At 46.1% G+C, this 24,964-nt stretch overlaps 1 protein-coding gene across 3 annotated transcripts in view; it reads left to right on the top strand.

The window, feature by feature from the left end:
* The first annotated feature begins 429 nt into the window (after positions 1-429).
* FAM131A (family with sequence similarity 131 member A) overlaps positions 430-24,964 on the top strand; it is a 50,311-nt gene continuing 25,776 nt past the window's right edge. For 2 of the 3 annotated variants that reach the window (XM_069973458.1, XM_069973461.1), the window contains exon 1: positions 430-637. The gene's annotated coding sequence lies outside the window, so the exon portion shown is untranslated. Of the gene's footprint in view, positions 638-23,302; positions 23,390-24,964 lie in introns of those variants that run through there. The other variant, XM_069973459.1, reaches the window with a different exon arrangement.

Here is a 24,964-nt window from a genome sequence, read left to right as displayed (position 1 = left end):
ATTAGTCTCACCATGGGCAGCAACATATCAAAAGTTGTGTTTTAGTGGAATACCCCTTTAAGAAGAAGCTGCTTTTTTTGCATGATGTGGCCAGTCAGGTGTACCTACCTAGAGAGCAGCGGGCAGGGTGACCCTTTATATGGCTCTCACCAACCTTCTCCCCTACAAGGGATGGGCAGGTGGTGGGCACCCTATGACATTGGGGTACGGTGGAATAAACCAGCTGAGTTGTGGGGGTGCCCACATTGGCCTTGTCCGTGTATCCTCCCGGGCAGCTCCCCGGTGTGTGGCCATGGCTTCTCCTCTAATTACCCCGGTCCCCGCCGCCCCCCCTCTCCCCCGCCCTCACGATGAGGCGGCAGCAGGGTGTTGCTGTGGATGCTGTAGTCGTGGAGGGCTGGTGACGTCACAGTCTCCGCTCATCAGCAGCTGCAGCTCCGGGGAACATAACGGGAGCGGACGCGTCAGTCACCCCGATAGCAGCGGAGCCCCCCGCCCCCACACAGCGAGCCCGGGCTCCTCATCCAGCACCGACTGTGCGGCCATTCACACGGCGCCCGCTCCGTGCACTGTCGGGATGTGCCCGGACTGCTGAGGATGACTATGGGCTGTATCGGGAGCCGGAGCAGCGGGACCGGTGAGCGGCGGGGAGGAGGCTGTGTACGGTGCTGGGCACATAGGGGGCATGTGTGCGGTGTACGGAGCCCGGGGAGGATGCACCTGATGAGCACAACGGGACCGCCAGTGTATGCAGCGCTCTGCAGGCTCCGGGGGATGCTCCGCAGTGTATGCAGCGCTCTGCAGGCTCCGGGGGATGCTCCGCAGTGTATGCAGCGCTCTGCAGGCTCTGGCTGAGGCTCTGCTGCTCTGTAGGATCTGGCTTAGGCTCTGCAGGCTCTGGCTGAGGCTCTGCTGCTCTGTAGGATCTGGCTTAGGCTCTGCAGGCTCTGGCTGAGGCTCTGCTGCTCTGTAGGATCTGGCTTAGGCTCTGCAGGCTCTGGCTTAGGCTCTGCAGGCTGGGGCTGCACTAATGGCCAGTGCTTTGTGGCTCACAGTGGACTACTGGGCAATGTTCTGCAGGCTCTGGCTGATATTCTGCAGGCTCTGGCTGATGCTCTGCAGGCTCTGGCTGATGCTCTGCAGGCTCTGGCTGATGCTCTGCAGGCTCTGGCTGATGCTCTGCAGGCTCTACTGGTTAATACTCTGCAAGCATGCAATACTGGTTTAATTTTCTGCCTGTATTAATGGCCAGTGTTCTGCAGGCTGGGGGTACACTACTGGCAGTGCTCTGCAGGCTGGGGGTACACTACTGGCAGTGCTCTGCAGGCTGGGGGTACACTACTGGCAGTGCTCTGCAGGCTGGGGGTACACTACTGGCAGTGCTCTGCAGGCTGGGGGTACACTACTGGCAGTGCTCTGCAGGCTGGGGGTACACTACTGGCAGTGCTCTGTAGGCTCAGGGGGTACACTACTGGCAGTGCTCTGCAGGCTGGGGGTACACTACTGGCAGTGCTCTGCAGGCTGGGGGTACACTACTGGCAGTGCTCTGCAGGCTGGGGGTACACTACTGGCAGTGCTCTGCAGGCTGGGGGTACACTACTGGCAGTGCTCTGCAGGCTGGGGGTACACTACTGGCAGTGCTCTGCAGGCTGGGGGTACACTACTGGCAGTGCTCTGCAGGCTGGGGGTACACTACTGGCAGTGCTCTGCAGGCTGGGGGTACACTACTGGCAGTGCTCTGCAGGCTGGGGGTACACTACTGGCAGTGCTCTGTAGGCTCAGGGGGTACACTACTGGCAGTGCTCTGCAGGCTGGGGGTACACTACTGGCAGTGCTCTGCAGGCTGGGGGTACACTACTGGCAGTGCTCTGCAGGCTGGGGGTACACTACTGGCAGTGCTCTGCAGGCTGGGGGTACACTACTGGCAGTGCTCTGCAGGCTGGGGGTACACTACTGGCAGTGCTCTGCAGGCTGGGGGTACACTACTGGCAGTGCTCTGCAGGCTGGGGGTACACTACTGGCAGTGCTCTGCAGGCTGGGGGTACACTACTGGCAGTGCTCTGCAGGCTGGGGGTACACTACTGGCAGTGCTCTGCAGGCTGGGGGTACACTACTGGCAGTGCTCTGCAGGCTGGGGGTACACTACTGGCAGTGCTCTGTAGGCTCAGGGGGTACACTACTGGCAGTGCTCTGCAGGCTGGGGGTACACTACTGGCAGTGCTCTGTAGGCTCAGGGGGTACACTACTGGCAGTGCTCTGCAGGCTGGGGGTACACTAGTGGCAGTGTTCTGCAGGCTGGGGGTACACTACTGGCAGTGCTCTGCAGGCTCAGGGTGCACTACTGGCAGTGCTCTGCAGGCTGGGGATGATACTCTGCGGGTACGCTCTGCAAGTTGCAGCATGTGGGGTGAATGCTCTGCAGAGGGGTATCATGTGACAGTGCTGATCAGTAGGGCTCCATCTATTTCGGCCGGGGGGGTAATAGGCTTCACATTCAGTTCTCAGGGCTGCAGGCAAAGTGGGGATAATATTCTGGGGGCGTAGAAAGGGTTAAATCTCCAGGTGTCCCAGTATAATAGCACTCTGGGCCATTCGGTCCCATCCAGGACACTGTGGACTATAAGCAGGGACTGTATTGTCTCCAGTCATGTAGCGGCCATAGCTGCGGTAATGGTCCGGAGTTTTCCTGGGAATAACGGGTTTGATTACTTGGGCCGGTGACGCAGAACTGCAGTTTGTTGTAAGGTAATAGAGTACCCAGTGTTCCCTGGCACCAGTTCTGGGCATCTGTAGACCTGGCACATGGGCAGAGACGGGTGACGTGACCCATGGATGTATGTGCTGTAACACAGGCCGCATACACCATATAGATATAGCTGTACTATCCAGTAAACGTAATGGGGGAGATTTATCAAACTAGCAACCAATCAGATTCCACCTTTCATTTTCCAAAGTGTCTGTGAGGAATGAAAGGTGGAATCTGATTGGTTGCTAGGGGCAACTGAGCCAGTCTCACTTCTCACCATGTTTGATAAATCTCCCTCAATATGTTAAAGGGATAGTTCAGAAAAAAAAAATCAAATCAACTGGTGGCAGAGAGTGCCAGAGATTTACTTCTTTAAAAAAAAAATACACAGTTTTCCAGTATTTATCATCTGATGCATGTCCTACAGGAAGTGGTGTTTTCTTTCCAGTCTGCTTTTCTATGGGGATTTGCTGCTGCTCTGGACAGTTCCTGACATGAACAGAGGTGGCAGCAGAGAGCACTGTGTCGGACTGGGAAGAATACACCACTTCCTGCAGGACATACAGCGGCTGATAAGACTTGAGAATTTTTTTAATAGAAATAAATTACAAATCTCTAGCACTTGCTGGGACCAATTGATTTGAAAGAATTTTTTTTAGGGGTGAACTACCATGTAGGTCAGGGATGGGGAACCTTTGACACCCCGGCTGTTGCAAAACTACAGTTCCCATCATGCCTGGGCAGCCAAAGCTTCGCTTTGGCTGCCCAGGCATGATGGGAACTGTAGTTTTGCAACAGCCAGGGGGGCCGAAGGTTCCTCATCCCTGATGTAGGTAGTCATGAGGAACCCCCACCAATATAACCTATTATCTGGCTCTGAAGCATCTTTAGCTTTCATAGGGAATGTGGGTGGAAATAACAATGGACGTTGGCTACCCCTGTAGGCTTTCATAGTAGATCTTGCTGGTTAATGGTCTTGCGCTTGTATAGGATGGGCATAGTGCTCTGCAGGCTTCCGGGACGTGTGGGCCGCTGTGGCTGAGCAGGAATTGTGCTTTTTAGGCAAAGGGGACGTGCTTAATGCTTTGCAGGCTTTGGCGACGGCATGTAAGGGGTTAAAGGAGCTTTGGCAGCAATTGGTGTACCAGGGTGCTGACTGGAGGCCGAGGGTGGGGTGTATGCTGTGTAGGTACAGGCAAGAAGTGGTTAATGCTGCAATCCTAAACACATTGAATGGCACAGATGTACCGGAGCAATGACAGCAGGGTCTTTCCTCTCTTTCTCGGCTGGGGGGCTGCTCTTTCCTGCTCTCGTCCTTACTACTTCCCCACATTATGGACATGGTACATTGTGATGTAATATTTCTGTCCCGCTATCTCACCCCCCCCTACTTAGGTTCTACAGGGATCTGCATTTCTTCAGGTCGTACGTCACCTTTAGGCCATGTTCACACAATGGGGGAGATTTATCAAACATGATGTAAAGTGAAACTGGCTCCGTTGCCCCTAGCAACCAATCAGATTCCACATTTTATTTTCCAAAGAGTCTGTGAGGAATGAAAGGTGGAATCTGATTGGTTGCTAGGGGCAACTGAGCCAGTGTCATTTTACACCATGTTTGATAAATCTCCCCCCATTGTGTTATTTTTGCCGTTGTTTTCCATTAAAGGAGAAGTTCAGTGATATATAAAATCCGGCAGGGACAGGGGGGAAACTGGTAACAAGTACCAACTTACCTCTCCCTGTGCCGGCGGTGAGTGGCGGGACCGGCCTCGGGACCCCTGTCAGGCTCCGGGATCTCTGGCACTGACACGTCATGACCCGGCTGATGGACTGGCCGCTCAACCAGTCCATCAGCCGGCATGTCATCACAACTCGGGGGGAGAGAATGCCTTCCGGTGGGGGTCCCGAACCCAGTCCCGCCACTCACCTCGGGCACGGTGAGAGGTAAATTAGTACTTGTAATCAATTTCTCCCCTGTCGGACTTTTCCTTTAAAACAACGGCTGTTCTTTTCGTACTGTGATAAAATGCACTTAAATCAATAAAACAATGGCCGTTCTTTTCATACTGCGATGAAATCCACTGAAATCGATGGAACAATGGCCGTTCTTTTTATACTGCGATGAAATGTATGGAACAACGGCCGTCCTTTTCATACGGCGATGAAATGTATGGAACAACGGCCGTCCTTTACATGCGGCGATTAAATGCATGGAACGACGGCCATTGTTTTCACATAATTTATTGAATAACGGCCGTCGCTCCATGCATTTCAATGCAGTATGAAAACAACTGCCATTCTGTTAAAAAAAATAGTATGAGAACATAGCCTTAAAGGGAACCATTCACCCCGTGGCCCCCGGCAGAAACTGACATACAGTGACATAAAGTTCAATATACTTACCACATCACTCCCGGTCCCGTCCCGAAGCCCGTTGTTAACACGGAGAAATCGACGATTCTTTTTCTCGCGCCCATTATGGTAATGAGCGCCGCCGGGTCCGAAATTCAGCCTTCTCCCCGCCTCCGACACTTGATTGACGCCAGGTCCTCTTCCTCCTCGTCTTCTTTCTCCTCGCCGGATCCCGCGCAGGCGCCGTGACAGTCGTTTTCGGCGCATGCGCAGTTCACAATTGAAGCCGCTCTGCAGCTTCACTGTTTACTGCGCGTGCGCCGATTGGCTCGAACACGTATCCTGTTTACCGCGCAGGCGCAGAAGAGGTGACGAGACCATCGCAGCGGCGCCTGCGCGGGAATTCGGCAGAAGACTGAAGACGTCAATCAAGTTCCAGGAGGCGTGGATGGGTGGCGACGAGAAGAGGACCTCATGAATAAGTTGGACTCGTCCGTCGTTTCCTATGGACGTTGGACTCATCTCAGCTCATTACCATAATGGGCGGGAGAAGAAGAATCGGCGATTTCTCCGTGTCAACAACGGGATCCGGGACGGGACCGGGAGCGATGTGGTAAGTATATTGACCTTTATGTCACTGTATGTCAGTTTCTGCCGGGGGCCACGGGGTGAATGGTTCCCTTTAATCCGGTGGTCTTTCTGCCCACTTCTTCTTGGGCCTATTCTTCTCTCATGTCTCCTGGGACCTGTAGGTCTGTGCTATGCTATAGAGGAGGATGACTGTATTATCTGTCCGGCTCTCCTCTGGATGCAGCGCTGCAGATGTTTCCGCACAGATTTGCATCTGGATACCAAGTTGCATGAGTCCCCTCCATCCCGGTTGCTGAGATCAGGAAGATTTTACAGCAATTGTTCCTTTATGGTAAGGATGGGGAACCTTTGGCCTTCCAGCTGTTGCAAAACTACAACTCCCATCATGCCTGGACAGCCAAAGCTTCGCTTTGGCTGTCCAGGCATGATGGGAGTTGTAGTTTTGCAACAGCTGGCCGGCTGAAGGTTCCCCACCCCTGCTTTGATATTGTATGACGGGAATGGGTTCTGTTCCTGCAGATTGTTTACATTGTTCCTGCATCTTATATGGCTTTTATGTTCTTCTGGTGAATAAACATATCGGTGGGATTTAGCAGAAATCACACAACAAATAACATCTGTCAAGATCAAGGAGTAACATCGACGCCTTGTCTAATACAGCCCTTTAAGCGAGCGTTCCTTGGCATTTGTTCTGGCTGCAGTATTGCACCATGCATTGGCAGCGTCTGGGACGTTCCGGAGTTCTCCTAGAGGTGCATGGATCCCGTTAGGGGAGGAATGACTGCACACTGCTGGGAAGCTCTGCATTCTCAAGTTGCTGCAGTTCATGGTGCTGAGGTTTGCAGAGCATCCACTCGCTTTGCATCTTGCTGATCCCTCTGCGCTTATTGATTCCCACTTTTGAAGGTTTGTGCGTTATGCGGTTTTTGGACGCTGTGTCGTTTTTCTGTACGGGTTTACGGATTTGTAAGCAGCATCATGGGTGTGTTACTTTATATGTGCACCGTGTCCTAATGATAATGGATGTTTCTATATTATGCATTATAGCAGGCTCTCCAGCTGTTGCAAAACTACAACTCCCATCATGCCTGGACAGTAGGTGCTTTAGCTTTGGCTGTCCAGGCATGATGGGAGTTGTAGTTTTGCCACAGCTAGAGAGCCAAGGTTCCCTACCCCTGCATTATACTGTGTGCAGTGTGTCTGGATGCAGGGGTTCTGCAGTTTACAGGGATTTTGAGCGGTTGTTTTTATACTGTCTTGTATTGCTGCTAGGTTACTATGTATTGTTCTATAGTTCTATACTGTGTTGTATTGCTGCTAGGTTACTATGTACAATTTTCTATAGTTCTTTTTATACTGTGTTGTATTGCCGCTAGTGTACTATGTCCAGTTTTCTGTAGTTCTGTGTTTTATTGCGGCTGGGTTATTGATGTATGAGCAATTTTCCTTAGTTCTTTCTATACTGTATTGCCGCTAGGTTACTATGTATTCTTCTATAGTTCTATACTGTGTTTTATTGCTGCTAGGTTACTATGTTCAATTTTCTATAGTTCTGTACGGTGTTGTATTGCCGCTAGGTTACTGTGTACAATTTTCTATAGTTCTGTACGGTGTTGTATTGCCGCTAGGTTACTATGTACAATTTCCTATAGTTCTATACTGTATTGTATTGCTGCTAGGTTACTATGTTCAATTTTCTATAGTTCTGTACGGTGTTGTATTGCCGCTAGGTTACTATGTACAGTTTTCTGTAGTTCTTTTTATACTGTGTTTTATTGCTGCTAGGTTACTATGTAGTTTTCTGTAGTTCAGTAGTTCATGTTCGTACGCTGTAAGAGACTGGCCGTTCCGTGACCCGACCGGGTCACTGAACGGCCGGTCTCAGAAAAGATCATCCCGGACAGTAGTGCAGTACGGCCGGCTGATCATTAGCGCCACTTAGCGCCACAAACTCTCCACTGCACACTATGGAGCGTACGGCCAAAGCCGCTCACTCCATTGTGGGAACTCACAGGATTTCTGTGGCCACTGTTCAATGAATAGCGGCCGCAGAAAACTAACATGTCAGTTTCTCGCGGCGCCGCTAGGAATCCAGGCCGGAGTGTATACTATGTGTAAACACTCCGGTCGGGATTCCATAGGCTGCAACGTCACCTATATTTTCGTATAAATCGCGGCCGTTGTTGCAATGGGCAACAACGACCATAGTTTTATGAAAATATACGTAGTGTGAACATAGCCCTATACTGTTTTATTGCTGCTAGATTAATATGTACAATTTTCTATAGTTCTTTGTATAGTGTGTTTTATAGCTGCTAGGTTACTATGTAGTTTTCTGTAGTTCTATACTGTTTTATTGCTGCTAGGTTACTATGTACAGTTTTCTATAGTTTTTATACTGTGTTGTATTGCTGCTAGGTTACGATGTACAGTTTTCTGCAGTTCTTTCTATACTTTGTTATAAAATCTGCCATGTTTTACAGATGACGTTTACTTTGCATTGTACTTTGTGTTCCAGCATAGTTTAAGTGCAGACATCAAATCCTAAACCGCTCCAGGTTTTCCCTTTTTTTGCTTTCCTGTGTTTTACGTTTCATTGCTATATGCTTGTGCATCCCTATTAGCCATAATGTAGGCAAAGCAATATGGCTGCTGTATAATAATACCGCCATGGGACGTTGTCACCGCCACACCTCTATTACTGGCATCACTGACTGCTGCCTGGCAATGTTCCTGGATTGTCATAGTATAATAAAAAAGGCCAAGAACTATCCACAACCCGTCATGCACTGGGCCGTATAAAGGAACGGCCCCAATGTGCTTAGTGCGCTGTTTCAGCTTCCTATTTACTAATCCTAAATGAGTTGTCTACATTGATGTCTGTGGGGACGACTCTTCATATGTTATGCAGCGGAGAACGGGATTGTGTTTTACATGGTTTGCATATAGAAAGACTAGCGTTAGCCGTGCCTTCAGGGCTTTAAAGGAGTTGTTCACATTAATGTATTTTCAAATTAATTGGTGCCAGAGATTTGTAATTTACTTTTATTAAAAAAAAAATTATCAGCTGCTGTATGTCCTGCAGGAAGTGGTGTATTCTTTCCAGTCTGGAGAGCAGGAGAGGTTTTCTTTGGGGATTTGCTACTGCTCTGGACAGTTCCTGACATGGACAGAGGTGGCAGCAGAGAGCACTGTGTCAGACTGGAGAGAAAACACCACTTCCTGCAGGACATACAGCAGCTGATAAGTACTGGAAGACTTGAGATTTTTTAATAGAAGTAAATTACAAATGTCTTTCACTTTATGGCACTAGTGTTTTGTGAACTACCCCTTTAAGTTTATGGGCATGAATTTTTTTTAACACCTTTAGGGTTGGATTCAACAATGAGAAACAGTGATGTAACCTTATATGACTTTTATGACAATACCTGACTTGCTTGGGTGCAAACCTGTACGCAGGGGTAGGGAACCTTGGCTCTCCGGCTGTTGCAAAACTACAACTCCCATCATGTGGGAAAGTAGAAGCTTTAGCTTTGGCTGTCCAGGCATGATGGGAGTTGCAACAGCTGGAGAGCCAAGGTTTCCTACCCCTGCTTTAGGGCAAACCAGGACACCGATGTTCTCAGGATGTTCCTCCCGTCGCCATGCAGTGCATTGCACCTTTCAGATTAGTGAGGCTTATAAATTTGATACGGTAACAATAATGTCCCCTGAGCACAGGCTCTCACATGACATCTCTCTATTATGCCCCCTGGGGCTTCTAAGCATTCTTGCTTTGAGCTGATATTCTCTTGCTTGTTCACTATATATATATATATATATATATATATATAATTTTAATTATTAGTATTATATATTTTTTTCATAGTTTATGTATGTAGATATGTAATATGTAGGAAGTTTATTCCACCTCCATAACTTCCGATGATGTATATATTTTTTCTTTACATTTGTTGATTTGCTTAATAATACCGCAATGTCGTGCACATTTCTAGGTGTAAGCACGGTGCACTTTAAATCCATTTGCATTATTTATACGGTATTTCTTCCCCCCAGTGTTGACAAGTGGGCCATCTAGCGTGTGATGCAAATCTATTTAATGGCAGCGAGTCGAGCCTGGCCTGCCCCCCATCTTATTTTTATCCATCCTCCATTACTTGGCACTGTCACTTCCTGTCACATAGACCGCGGTGGCTATGGAGGAGCTGTGAGAGCAGCTGGTCAATTAATGGCTACAGGCACAAGCAGGATGACCTGACTGTGATTATTATTGTTATTGAAGGTCTGCGCCAGCCCGTGCACTCATCACTATTCAGACCCCTATTGCACTGCGTTACATGGACTGTGTCGTCTTCTTCTTCTGCACAGTATTCTATACCTTTTCTATTACAGTGTGCACAACTTCATTCTCCAAACTAAAGAGACAGTGATACTGGTATAACCAACCCTGACCTACAGATCCTAATCTGAGAAGCAACTCCTCTTGCCCGTTCCTTAAAGTATAACTGTCATTTAAAGGGAACCTGTCACACGGAGCCCGCCCAACCGCCCCCTGGTGGAGCCCTGGATACTTACTCTTTCCTGGAAATCCCGCTCCTGGATCCGGTCCCAGGCCGGAAATATCACCGCCAGAAGCTGAGTGCGCGCTGTATGCTAATTACCAGAGATGAGTCTGACGTCCATAGAAAATGACTGGAGCCGTCATTTTCTATGGGCGTCAGACTAATCTCTGGTGAGCGCGCGCACAGCTTCCGACGGCGATATCTCCGTCCCGGGACCGGATCCAGGAGCGGGATTTCCAGGAAAGAGTAAGTATCCAGGGCTCCACGGGGGGTCGGGCGGGCTCTCGGCACACCGTGTGACAGGTTCCCTTTAAATGTCACTTTTTATAAATCAATAAGTATCAAAAGTACAAGTGATTTTAATAAACTCTGTAATAGGTTTTATTGAGAGAAAGAGTTTCCTTCTGTACTCAGAAAGCTGTTTTCCTACCTCCCACCTCACTTCAGGAGAAGCAGGATTTCTGTGTCTATTATGATCTATGGAGAGGGGAGAGGCAGAGGGGGTTGAGTGATCACAGAGAGGAGAAAAGGCAGCCCTGCAAAACACTACAAAATCCTGCAATCTTATCTTACCAAGCTCCCAGATAAGTACTGACCTTTCTGACTTGTGAATCTGGCGTTTTATGTGCCGAGACAGTCTCCAAACTGTAAAGCTGCTTCTCTGCTCTTCCTGCTCACTCATTCCCCTTGGCCCCTCCATAGGTTATAATGGACTCGGCAAACCCATCTTTACTTTGCTCCTCTATAATGAAGATGACTTTAAAGGGGTAGTGCGGCGCTAAGAAATTATTCACAAAATAACACACATGACAAAGTTATACAACTTTGTAATGTATGTTATGTATGTGAATGGCCCCCTTCCCGTGTTCCCCGACCCCCGCCCGTGGACCCGGAAGTGTAGTGCATTATACATACCTGATTCGTGTCGACCCCCATAAGCCGTTTGTGATGTAATCTTCGGGAGGCCGGCCGACCCGCTCCTGCCGTCCCTCATGCCGGCCCCCCTCTGCCGCGTCATAACTATGCTCAGCCGCGATTGTTATGATGTGGCAGAGGGGGACTGGCATAAGGGACGTCAGGAGCGGGTCGGCCGGCCTCCAGAAGACGGCGGACGGGGGTCGACACTGATCAGGTATGTATACTGCACTACACTTCCGGGTCCACGGGCTTGGGTGGGGGGGAACACGGGGAAGGGGGCCATTCACATACATAACATACATTACAAAGTTGTATAACTTTGTCATGTGTGTTATTTTGTGAATAATTTCTTAGCGTCGCACTAACCCTTTAATGAGCAGATAAATGGAAGGAGAGGTCGCAAAACAGCTTTTTGATTACAGAAAGACTTTTTTTTTTATTACAGAGTTTCTTAAAATCGCTTGTACTATTTTTTTTATTTCTGCAAAAATCTGTTAAATGACGCTTACACTTTTGTGGCTGTTCGGTGTGGCCGTCTATTTTTGACTGTGGGGCACAGTGATATTGCTGGTAAAATGTCTCATAGAGCATTACTATGTAGCAGTAATATATGCAGTAGGGATGGTCCGAACCTGCCGAGGTTCGGGTTCGTACGAACGCGAACTCTCGGCAATGATTCCCGCTGTCTGCCCGCTCCGTGGAGAGTTTTCCAGGCGGTCCTCCCGCTGTATCCACCTGCTGCACGGAGCGACCAGACAGCGGGAATCATTGCCGAGAGTTCGCGTTCGTACGAACCCGAACCTCGGCAGGTTCGGACCATCCTTAATATGCAGCATCAAATCTATACATGCAGTAGCAATATACATGTACCTTCCCATTCCTCCTGTTTAAATAATAGTGGTGCATTTACTAAATATGTTTCTCTTTGCACCTAAGCTCCATTCATTGGATCTGAGTTACAAAACCTGCACCCAGACTAGAGACAAGAGTGGTGCTGTCTCTGGAAGAAAGTGGCCATGTTTTTGTAGCGCTGGATAACCCCTTTAAATTCTTTGGGAGCTGTGACAGGTAGTCATCTGGGCAACTCCCCACCCGTGTGTAGTCACCACTCTCTGCCTGTCAGCGCTCTAGGCAGAGATGATTGACAGGCAGAGAGCTATGACTAGACATGGGGGGGAGCCGCCCAGATGACTGCCTACCCGCCTCTCCCTGCCACGTGGCAGGTCATTGAAGGCGCCACAAAAACCCTCTCTTGCCTCCAGATTGGGTGGGGTTTGGAAATCCGTTCCATTGAAGTAAATGGAGCTTAATTGCAAACCGCACCTGAACTGGAGACAAGAGAGGGGGGGGGGAGGTGGCCATGTATTTGTAGCGCTGGATAACCCCTTTAGGGTACAAACACACACACCGTATACGCAGCAGATACGCATCAGATCTACAGCAGATTTGATGGTGCAGATTTGATGCTGTGTTCAGTTATTTAGATCTAATCTGCTGCATATCTGCTGCGTATCGCAGCAGAAAATACGGTGCGTATGCGGTGTGTGTGTTTGTACCCTTAGGGTGCGTTCGCACCTACAGGATCCGCAGCAGATTTGATGGTGCAGATTTGATGCTGTGTTTAGTTAATTAAATGAAATCAGCTGCGGATCCGGTAAGTGTAAACGTACCCTAAAACTCCCTTTTTTGTCCCATTGAAATGAATGGGATCAGTTCAAAGATGCGTTTCCCTCCAGCCCTTTTTCTACTGCGCTTAAGGGAAACGCAGACGGATCAATGTAAAATAGACCATACTGCAACACACATCTTGCTTCTTGCTTGCATCTCTTTATAAAGAGTATAGTAAGGGTGCGTTCACACCTACAGGATCTGCAGCAGATTTGATGCTGTGTTCAGTTATTTAAATGAAATCTGCTGCAGAAAATCAGCTGCAGATCCTGTAGGTGTGAACGCACCATAAATGTAACAAATACACAGTCCTACAGTGAAGATGTAGATGTACCATGAACGGTGAAACAGTCCGAGGAGGAGAAGGATTATCCTCAGCCAGTCCGGGGCTTACATATGGTCCATGTTATTCATGGCTCACTCCGCAGCTCACATGCAGTCCTCACAGCCAGGATCCGCATGGAGAAGCATCAGCGTACACACATCTCCACTAGCCAGGCTTATATATCCTCAGTGTGCTCATTCTATAGCTGATATTTACTAAAGATTTCACCACTGTCAGTCAAGCAGAAGGGAAATCCAATTTGTAGCCAAATCTGCCCATAACGCATGCGATTCACAGCAAGTCCTGCACTGCAAAGTTCCGGAACCCTTTGAGGCTTACACCTTTAACACTTTTAATTGAAATTATGTTTTATCTGTATGACACCATGAAATATATCAAGAGGGCTTGTAATGCAGTTATTTTTAAAGGGAAACTATCAGCAGGTAAGGCTGGGTTGACACCATGTTTTTGCAGTCCGTTTTAGACAAAAAAAAAAACCAAAAAACTGATGCGTTTGCGTGCTTCCGTTTTGATCTGTTTTTCCATTGACTTCCATTGGCTGTCCTGCACAGGGTTCTATGCACCATATTTAGTGGTCATGCCGAATAATACAGACTTTATGGATGGTGGTTGTGATAGGCATTATTGCTTGGTCGTACCCTAAGACGGCCCAGGTATACCTCTTTGGAGTTAAGCCGTCCAAGTTCCCCAACCAACTGTTAAAGCTGTCTCAATATATTCTTTTAGCAGCCCGCCTATATGTAGCCTCTTGTTGGAAGAAACCATCCTTGTATTTGGATAAAGTGATAGACTTTTTGATAGTTAATGCCATCATGCTTTCTGAGAAAATGGGGTCGGCCCAAGGGGATACGGATCAAAACGCATCTTTTTTTTAGCATACACAAAAATGTCGTCAACCCCCCCTTTTTTTTATAATGGAAGTCAATGGAAAATCCACACATGCATCCGTTTTTTCATCTGTTTTGTTGTTTTTTTTTTTGCATAAAACAAATGAAAAAAACAGATTGCATAAATGCAGTGTGAACCAAGCTTTTGAAGTATCAAACCTGCTTATATGTCCCTATTGCACTTGGAGTGCTGAGCGGTGTTTATGTGATATTAGCAGTTTCTATGCCAATAAGGTATTTTGGTGCACTGGGGGTGGGTCTACTGCCCCAATGCACCGATTGACCCTCAGCCAGCCCGCTTCCCCTAATGAAAGGTGAAGTCAGGCAAAAAATTTTATTAAAGTATTGTATTGCCCCCCAAAGTTATACAAATCACCAATATACACTTATTACAGGAAATGCTTATAAAGTGCTTTTTTCCCTGCACTTACTACTGCATCAAGGCTTCACTTCCTGGATAACACGGTGATGTCACTTCCTGGATAACATGGTGATGTCACTTCCTGGATAACATGGTGATGTCACTTCCTGGATAACATGGTGATGTCACTTCCTGGATAACATAGTGATGTCACTTCCTGGATAACATGGTGATGTCACTTCTTGGATAACATGGTGATGTCACGACCCGACTCCCAGAGCTGTGCAGGCTGTGGCTGCTGGAGAGGATGATTGCAGGGGGATACTTAGGGACACAGGGCACTAGAGGGACACTGAGCATCCCTCTGCCATCATCCTCTCCAGCAGCCACAGCTCGAACAGCTCTGGGAGTCAGGTCGTGACATGACCATGTTATCCAGGAAGTGACATCATCATGTTATCCAGGAAGTGACATCACCATGTTATCCAGGAAGTGACATCACCATGTTATCCAGGGAGTGACATCACCATGTTATCCAGGAAGTGACATCACCATGTTATTCAGAAAGTGACATCTTCATGTTATCCAGGAAGTGAAGCCTTGATGCAGTAGTAAGTGCAGGGGAAAAAAGCACTTTATAAGCATTTCCCGTAATAAGTATATTGGGGATTTGTATAACTTTTGGAGGGCAATACCATACTTTAATATAAATTTTCGCCTGACTTCTCCTTTCATTAGGAGTGGCTGGCTGGCTAAGGGTTGATCAGCCAGCAGATCGGGCTGCCTGGGGATGGGCCAGCAAGGGATGGATCACCTGGGCAGTTCACCAACATGACTTATTAGCATAGGGAATAAACTGCTAATATTATGGAAAGAGCACTGGAAAGAATACTCCCCTTCCTGTAGAACATACAGCAGCTGATAAGTACTGGAACACTTGAGATTTTTTAATAGAAGTAAATTACAAATCTTTGGCACCAACTGATTTGAAAGAATTTTTTTTTGGGGGGTGAACAACCCCTTTAAAGTGAATAAGATGAAGTAGAACAGAATAGCCGTACCATTAGGAATTAAAAGGGAAAACTTGACTATATTTGTAAATTGCTACATGTAATTAATAGTTTATTTGATAAGATTCCATACATGCGCTGCAGACTCTTCTCTTTCCTCTCAGCCACATCAGAGGGGAGATGTCATACAGAAGCTTCATACTAGACTGCGTGCAGCACAAGCGAGCCTCTTGCACGCCTGATGTTAGCTGAACTGAATGCAGCATGTTACATAAATAAGCCGAGGACGCTTGCTGGGTATTAGACCATGGTTTCTGTGCATTGTCAGGATGAGGGGAAGATGTGCAGTGACATCAGCCAGTGCTGAGGAAATGTGTCCCAGGGCTGCAGGGATCTGTAGGGACGGAACCCTTACACGTATTCTCTATTGCTGTACATCCCCCATTGTTTGCTTTCCATGTTATCTTGGCGGGCAGCTTGAACTATGTGACATTCTGTCATCACATTGTATTGTAAGGACATAGGGGGACATCTACTAAGGAGTCTGATGTGTGTGACTCTTCTAATGAGTTTGTTCCAATATCTTGTGACCGATTTATTAAAGGAAAAGTCCCACCAAATCTGCAGACAGGCAGGCGTGGGTGTATAAATAACAAGCAAGTTAAGTCATACATCTCCCATTGCTCATAGTGCCACCGCCAGGGTCCGGTTCGCTGGTGTCAGAATCTTCTGCAGGGAACTGGGTACCAGGCTCCTGTAGCTGAGCAATGCCTGGTGTCCCGCCCCAGTCACTGATTGGTTGAGTGGGCAATCACCGGGGTTGTGACGTTGCAGCTAGAGGAGCTGCAGGACCCCGAACGGAACCTGGCAGCGGCGCAACGGGGGACGGGTCAGTTAACTTTTTTGTTATTTTCACACCCACCCCCGCCTGAATGCAGATTTCATAGTTGGTGGTGAAGATAGAAGGACAGCACTCTGAGGGGTGCTTGTGGTGGAGGATTCCAGCAATATGTAGATAAAGATACTCAGCACTCACCAGTCAGTTCAGTGACATTATTCAGTGCAGAAATGCATCAATATTTACACCAGTATGCCTTTCGGCCAAGCATGGCCTTTATCAGCTTTAGCAATTCTTGGCTGAAACTCTTACCGCTGTAAATATTGATGAATTTCTGCACTGAATAATATCACTGAACTGAATGGTGAGTGCTGATTATCTTCATCTACATATTCATAGCTGGTGGGACTAAAATTTGGCCCTGCCAGAGTGAGTGCATCTAAGTGAGAAAAAAAAGAATTGCAAAAATTGTCACAAAAAGTTTAAAAAAAAAATTGCAAACAGATTCCCCTGGTACTGACCAAATGTAAGCCTGCACCAGTTTGTGAGACTTTAAAAAAAAAAAAAAGTCGCAAATGATAAATTGGCCGCTAATCCTGAATTTGGAGAATTCTTGGGTAAATACTCGAAACAGACTTAAAAAAAATAAGAAAGAAAGTTGCATCTAAAAATATTAACCTGTCAAATACTGGTTCATAAATAGAAAAATCTAATTATTCACCTAAAAATAGGCCCAAGGCCCTTGATAAATTCCCCCCCGCACAGTATTTGATGTAGTGCATAGTGGTTGTCAACACACTGAACCAATGTGGAACTTGTAGCCGGGTTCCGCCCTGGAGTCTGGGGCTTTGTGCCCTATGGGAGCATATCCACTACACAGGGCCTCCAGGGATACAAGCGGGAAGGAGCAGGTGAACAGAATACTGTGTTTCATCAGCGACATCACAGACTTTGTGTTGGGTTGACGCACTTTACCGCCAGTCAGGTGACATGTACTGTAGAGTCTTATGGTCCCACAAGTAATTACTACCTGTCTGTTACATTCTGTCTGTAAAGAGCAACAGCTGTACGCGGTCACATACTGAGTCTTACAAGGCCGGAGTGTTAAATACCACATATCCTGCACCGTACCTGGGGACCTTCTGGTATTCACCGCCGCAGTCTCCATACTCCCCACCACATGTGAAGCTGCAGTTATGTTTGGTGACACGGCCGTCACATTTCTGTCCGCACCACAAGAATTACCCAAGGGAATGGGAAGGATTCTATTCCTCTTCTTTTTATTGGAACACACTGATATTTTATGCAACAATTAAAACAATACATCTTGACATACATCCCGTTGTCTTAGCAGAATAATCTCATCCGCAGACTAGAAGTGATGCCAGATCCAATAGGTTGCCATCTTATTTAGGCTGGGTTTACACTACGTATATTTCAGTCAGTATTGCAACCAAAACCAGGAATGGAGTAAAAACACAGAAAGGATCTGTTCACACAATGTTGAAATTGAGTGGATGGCCGCCATATAACAGTAAATAACGGCCATTAGTTCAATATAATTAGTTTAAAATAACAGCAAATATTTGCCATTAAATGGCGGCCATCCACTCAATTTCAACATTGTGTGAACAGATCCTTTCTGTGTTTTTAATCCACTCCTGGTTTTGGTTGCAATATGAGGACCACAATACTGATTGAAATATAGGTAGTGTGAACATAGCCTTATACTGGAAACACACACAGCTTCTTTTTTTGGAAAACTACCACTGCAGTGTTTGTGCCAAACCCAGAAGTGGATCCAATAGGAAAGAAGTACCCAAACACTGCAGTGGCAGTTTTCCAAAAAATTGCATTGTGTGCCTAAGGGCCCTATTCCACCGGACGATTATCGTTCAGATTATCGTTAAATTGTTTGAATCTAAACGATAATCGTTCGGTTGAAATGCAGTTAACGATTAACGACCGAACGAGAAATCGTTGATCGCTTTATAAGACCTGGACCTATTTTTATCGTTGCTCGTTCGCAAATCGTTCGCATTGAATAAGACATCGTTCGGTCGTTTGCAATATATATGAACGCAATAGCGAATAAATAGCGAAGAGGAAAGCGATCGCAATTACGATCATAAGTAACGATTATCGTTCCATGGAAATGAGTGAACGTTTTCAGGTCTTTCGCAATAGCGGTCGTTTGAGATAGGTAATCGTTAACGATTATGCAAACGATAATCGTCCGGTGGAATAGGGCCCTTAGTTCACACTACGGAATCAGTGCCGAAATTCCACTCAGAAACTCCGCCTGCAGACTTCACACCGAATCCTGCCTGCTATCGCTTTCAATGAGAGGCCTCGCACGCCTCCGCTCTCCGCTCAAAGAATTGACATGTCAATGTGCAAGGCCTCCTATTGAAAGCGATAACAGGCAGGATTTGGCATGGAGTCCGCGGTCGGGAGTTCTGAGTGGAATTTCAGCGCTGAATCCGTAGTTTGGGCCTTCAGGCTAGGTGCAGAACGCCAGAATGGCCATACATCGTGTGCACAGAGTGTGAACAGTGGCTGTTGTGCGTGAACTAGCAGCCGCAAACATGTCGTGTCAATTATTTGTGCGGCCGTAGCGAACAATGTCGTTTTCCAATACAGCGGACGCTGTTTGTATAGAGTTCAATGCAGTGTATTATTTTATGTCAAAAACAGATGTCGTTTTATTTGCCAACAATGGCTGTTCTCGTAATAAAAAGTACATTGAGTGAACATAGCCTAATAATATATTGAGTCTCTGCTGCTGAGCTGCGCACATTCTAAACTCATAGGGGGAGATTTATCAAACATGGTGTAAAGTAAAACTGGCTCAGTTGCCCCTAGCAACCAATCAGATTCCACCTTTCATCCCTCACAGACTCTTGAAAGGTGGAATCTGATTGGTTGCTCGGGGCAACTGAGCCAGTTTCACTTTACAGCATGTTTGATAAATCACTTCCTTGATCTTGACTAGGATTAGTAGTTTTGGGCTATATTCAAACACTGTAATGTATTCGGAAACCTACGGCTGTAGCAGTCATTGAACACAACGGCCGCAGGTTTCCGAATCAATGCATTTCAAAAGAACGGCTGTGCACACAGTACATCAACCATGGCCGTTGTTTTACATTGTGTGAACACGGCCTTGTATTTGATATATTGGAGACAAATGTTCCCCCGTGTTTAGAGAATGTAATAAATGTGCTGCAGCATCCAAATTTATCCTTGGGTCCGTGCGGAAAATTTCTGCATTGCTATAGTAACTAAAACTGTGTATTTCTGCTCTATTTGAAAAGTAAGTGTAGCGTGTGATGTATTAAATGTAAAATATTGTGCACAATATGTAAGGACACGTTTACTGTGAGCCGTAGTTATCTGGCAAAGACAGATGCACAGGAAAGCAGTATAAAAATGGAGCAGCTGCATGGCTATTATATATATCATGGAGACCATAGGCCCCCAAAGCACTGGAGAGGCTCTATGCTTTGGATAATCCCTACTTGTTAGATAGATCCCATTACACAGAGTCTGCCTTAGGGAGACCCCCAGCAATCTGCTGTAAATTGCCAGGAAAGTATTACATTTCCCTGCAGCGCCACCACAGGGTGGTGTTAAACATTACACAAATCAGTAGGTTGTCTGTGTAATACAGGACTAGAGAGGTCTCCGACTGCAGGAAATATGAACAGGAGACCCCCCCTCTATAAATTCCATAATATGATATATGAAAAATGTGGCGTTTTTTTCCTAACCAGGCAACTTTTTTAGAATAAGGGTTACGATCCCCATAATGCAGTAGTGTAGTACAACAGGCTAGCATAGAGAAGCAGGGCTGCTGTCAGAGGTCTGTGTGGTCACATGACAGCAATGGGAAAGGGGTGTGTTTTCAGCATGAACCAATCAGGAAGTGAGAATCACAGAGCTGTACAGGAGGACAGTGACAGAAACCTTTCTATACAGCAGTGTGTATAGCTGAGTAGGAGTAATAATAATGATAATAATATTTATTTGTATAGCGCCAACAGATTCCACAGCATAGCTGAGTGTAAGTGCAGCGACATTATAGCAGCAATGTGTATAGCTGAGTGTAAGTGCGGGCACATTATAGCAGCAGCGTGTATAGCTAAGTGTAAGAGACTGCAGGGAATATGAAGGAATGAGCATGACAGATGTGGGCACATACATACAGCACTCTATCCAGGGAGAGAGGTTACAGCTATGAAGAGATTACCTCCACAGTCCTGTCCCCTGAGGCAATCCCCAGCCTGAAGTGGATCTGCTATGATTTGGAAGGTGAGGGAGACTTCCTGGGTCAGAGTACAGGGCTGTAGACCCCGCTATGCAGACCATGCCCCTCCCCCACTCCCCTTCCCACACAGTACAGGGAGCTCTTAAACCAAAGCAATGCTCTAAAACCAAGTCACAATTTTGAAAACTGTGAGCTCTTCTTGCAAAATGCTCTTAATCCAAGTTACTCTTAAGCCAAGGTACCACTGTATTCTGTTACCTAGATATTGGGAAACTGCTTGTAGTTCTGTATATTCATAGGACTCCCTGGTTTACAGCCTCAGAAAGGTTAAAAACAGGTATTCTTTAGGCAAATCTTCAAGCTACGAATGTGACTATTATAACCTAACATTCAGCAGAGGTATAGCGTAGGAGAGTTTGGGTATGACACTGTTTAGAATGGAAAACCCCATTTAAATGTAATAGGTAGGTGGTATTGTGAAAGTGCGGCTATTTTTATCGTAATTTGTAGAGTCGCTGAACAGAACAGTCTGAGTGCTAATCTCCATGTCGCTGTGGCTTTATGGCTTCACAGCTTGTACTTAAATTCTTCTTGTGGTGTGTTGGTCAGCCTGAAATTATTCCTACCACTGACTTAGTGTTAAAATACCTCCTTTTATTCACCTTTATTCTTTAAGTGTGTGAAGCCCTCCATTTTCTTTCTTGATAGGGTGAATTCGCTTGCAGCAGATTATTTTCAGACGCTTCTTAAAGGGGTTGTTCCCCAATTTTTTTTCCTTTTAAATCAACTGGTGCCAGAAAGTGCCAGAGATTTGTAATTTACTTCTATTAAAAAAAATCTTAAGCCTACCAGTACTTATCAGGTGCTGTATGACCTGCAGGAAGTGGTGTATTCTTTCCAGTCTGGAGAGCAGGAGAAGTTTCCTATGGGGATTTGCTGCGGGTCTGGACAGTTCCTGACATGGACAGAGGTGGCAGCAGAGAGCACTGTGTCAGACTGGAAAGAATACACCACTTCCTGCAGGACATACAGCAGCTGATAAGTATGGGAATACTTGACATTGTTTAATAGAAGTAAATTACAAATCTCTAGCACATGACAGCAATGTTCAGTGTGGACCAATCAGGAAGTGAGAATCTCAGAGCTGTGCAGGAGGACAGTGACAGAGACTTTTCTATACAGCAGTGTGAATGGCTGTACAGTGTGAGTACAGGCACATTATAGCAATAATGGAGAGGACGGGAAACACAAGGACTGACAGACTGCAGGGGGCATGAAGGAATGAGCAGGGCAGATGTGGGCACATACATGCAGCAATCTCTGTCCGGAGAGAGAGAGGGGATACAACTATGGAGAGATTAGCCCTGTCCCCTGATGCAAGCCCCAGCCTGAAGTGGATCTGCTATGATTTGGAAGGTGAGGGACATTTCCTGGGTCAGTGCTGTGGACCCTGCTATGCAGACCATCCCTCTCCCCCACATATGGACAGATGTGGGCACATACATGCAGTACTCTTTGTCTGGGGAGAGAGGGGTTACAGCTATGGAGGGACTACCTCCACGAGCCTTAGTAGAAGTAAACACGCCCCCAGGGTATATAAACTGGCTGTCATCTTTGAATAAAGAAGATCCACCTTAACCATCAATGTGTCAGGGTGTTTGATTCTCCGTGCGCACTATAAACTTATAACTTGTAACTGATAGTCAATATGACAGCACTCTTGAGGTGCATCCATAACAGTTGGCGCCCAACGTGGCGCTCGAACCCACAACCCTGAGATTTAGAGTCTCATGCTTTACCGACTGAGCTAGCTGGGCTATAGTACATGTATCATCTATAACTGCTTATCTTATCATGTAACATACAGTATGTGTAATATATACTACATGCAGGGATGGTCCGAACCTGGCGAGGTTCGGGTTCGTACGAACCTGAACTCTCGGCAATGATTGCTGCTGTCTTCCACCTCCGTGCAGCGGGTGGATCCAGCGGGAGGACCACCTGGAAAACTGGGATACAGCCTATGGCTATGGCTGTATTCCAGTTTACCAGGCGGTCCTCCGGCTGTATCTACCCTCTCCACGGAGGTGGAATACAGCGGTAATCATTGCCGAGAGTTCAGGTTCGTATATAGTACATGTATCATCTATCTCTACTTATCTTATCATGTAATATATAGTACATGTATCATCTATTACTGCTTATCTTATTATGTAATACTGTATGTATAGTAAATGTTCTATCACGGCATATCTTATGTAATATGTATATTACATGTTCCTTCTATCGCGGCTCATCTTATCATTGTTTCTGTGGTGTATAGTTCGGTTTCCTGCCACTTGTATCTCATTTGTTGGATAAATGGGATCATTTAGCTCGGGAAGTTGGCATATGTATAGTTCATTGTTGGGGCTAGTCATCTCGTTGGCACTTTAGCAGCCATCTAATAGGTAGAACGACACCCAGTGGGGCTGCTAAATAGGCCATTATACAGATGTCCTAATCTAAAACCACCCTGTTAGGATAACAGGTTCTGTAAAAGATACAGGCGAGATTTATCGTTCAGCATAACCAAGGGGTGCACACATTTCATAAACTTTTAAAGGAATATTTTTTTTTTCTTTATTATTCTTTATTCCTTTAAAATGTTTTCTCCTTATTCACTTCCTTTTTATTTCCATTTATTTATTTATTTTTTCCTTTTCCATTCAGGTTGTTTAATGTCACAGGTGTCAAACTAAAGCTTTGGCTGTCCAGGCATGATGGGAGTTGTAGTTTTGCAACAGATGAAGAGCCAAGGTTCCCTGCCCCCGCTTTAATCTGTCTTCACTTGAAAAGGTATAGCTCAGAGCTGTAGGTACACAAAGCCTCCCTGAATAGAGATTCTTAATATTATTTGGCTTTGTTACTTAGCCATACCATGAAGGATTACTATTAATTCCACATGAGCTGAGTAAGCAGAGTTTTATTGACTATTTTGTACGGGTTTTCCCAAACATGGCGATACTTCCAGGAAGCCGCCTGCTAGATAAGTGTATCCAGGAAGTATGTGATAAAAGTAAGTACAGGAACATTCCTCTAAGGGGACAGATTAGTGTTATTACATATGAAATGGTACATAAGGTGGTATAAAAATGTGTTCTATGTGTTTTGAGACTTATACTAAAGATAGAATAGATGCATTGTTTCATGAAATTCCTATATGTATGTATATATATATATATATATATATATATATATATATATATGTACCAGGCAGTCTTAAAGTGTCACTGTCGTGAATTTTTTTTTTGCAGAAATCAATAGTCCAGGCGATTTTAAGAAACTTTGTAATTGGGTTTATTATCCGAAAAATGCATTTTTATCATGAAAAAGCAGTTTGAAGCTCTCTCCCCTGTCTTCATTGTTCTCCTATGGAGAGAGCTAAAGAAAAGACCAAAACAGGACAACAAAGAGTTAATCTACAAATCCCTCACTCGTTATCTGTTCTGACCATCACCAGTGACCTGTCTGAGCTCGGATTACAGCTGTCACCCAGCTCCGTGCCTGTAATCCTCTGTTATCTGCTTTCTGCTGCCGGCTAACTCCCTCCTTCCTCCTCCCCCCTCCCCTCTCCCTAGAGCAGACAGGGGACGTCTCCTGCAACAAGTCACAATTTTCAGATTTTTCAGAGTGGATGAAAAAGAGGAAGGAGGGGGGGGACCTGGGAAAAGGCTTTTTACATGCAGATAATGGCAGATTTGGCTAATAAACCCAATTACAAAGTTTCTTAAAATCGCCTGGACTATTGATTTCTGCAAAAAAAAAAAATACGACAGTGACTCTTTAAAGTGTAACTGTCATTTCAGGGTCATTTTTCAGAAATCAGTAAATATCAATAGTACAGGGCATTTTAAGAAACTCTGTAATAGATTTTATTCAGCAAAAGAGTTTCCTTCTGTACTCAAAAACCTGTTTTCCTACCTCCCCCCTCACTTCAGAAGAAGCAGGATTTCTGTGTCCATTAAGGTCTATGGAGGGGGGAAGGGTTGAGGGGGATGAGTGAGCACATAGAGGAGAAAAGGCAGCCCTGCACAGCACATCATCCTGCAATCTTCTCTTACCAAGATACCAGCCCAATACTGACCTTTCTGACCTGTGCATCCAGCGTTTTATGTGCCCACAGTCTCTAAACTGCTCACTCATCCCCCCGCCCCTCCCCCCTTCATAGGTTATAATAGACACAGACACAGCAGAACCTGTCTTCACTCTGCTCCTCTGTAATGAAGACGACTTTGCCTGATAATGATCAGATAAGAAGGGGGGATGATTGACAGGCTGCTGTCAGCCTGTATCTGTAACCTGCTGCCCCTACATAGGACAGCGTAACTGACAAATCTATGATATTATATATTTGAGGCTATGAAGATTCAT

Source organism: Dendropsophus ebraccatus, chromosome 6, assembly GCF_027789765.1.
Source record: "Dendropsophus ebraccatus isolate aDenEbr1 chromosome 6, aDenEbr1.pat, whole genome shotgun sequence".
Classification (NCBI taxonomy): Eukaryota; Metazoa; Chordata; class Amphibia; order Anura; family Hylidae; genus Dendropsophus; species Dendropsophus ebraccatus.
The sequence above is the reverse complement of the archived record's forward strand: the minus strand, read 5'-3'. Positions and strand labels throughout refer to the sequence as shown.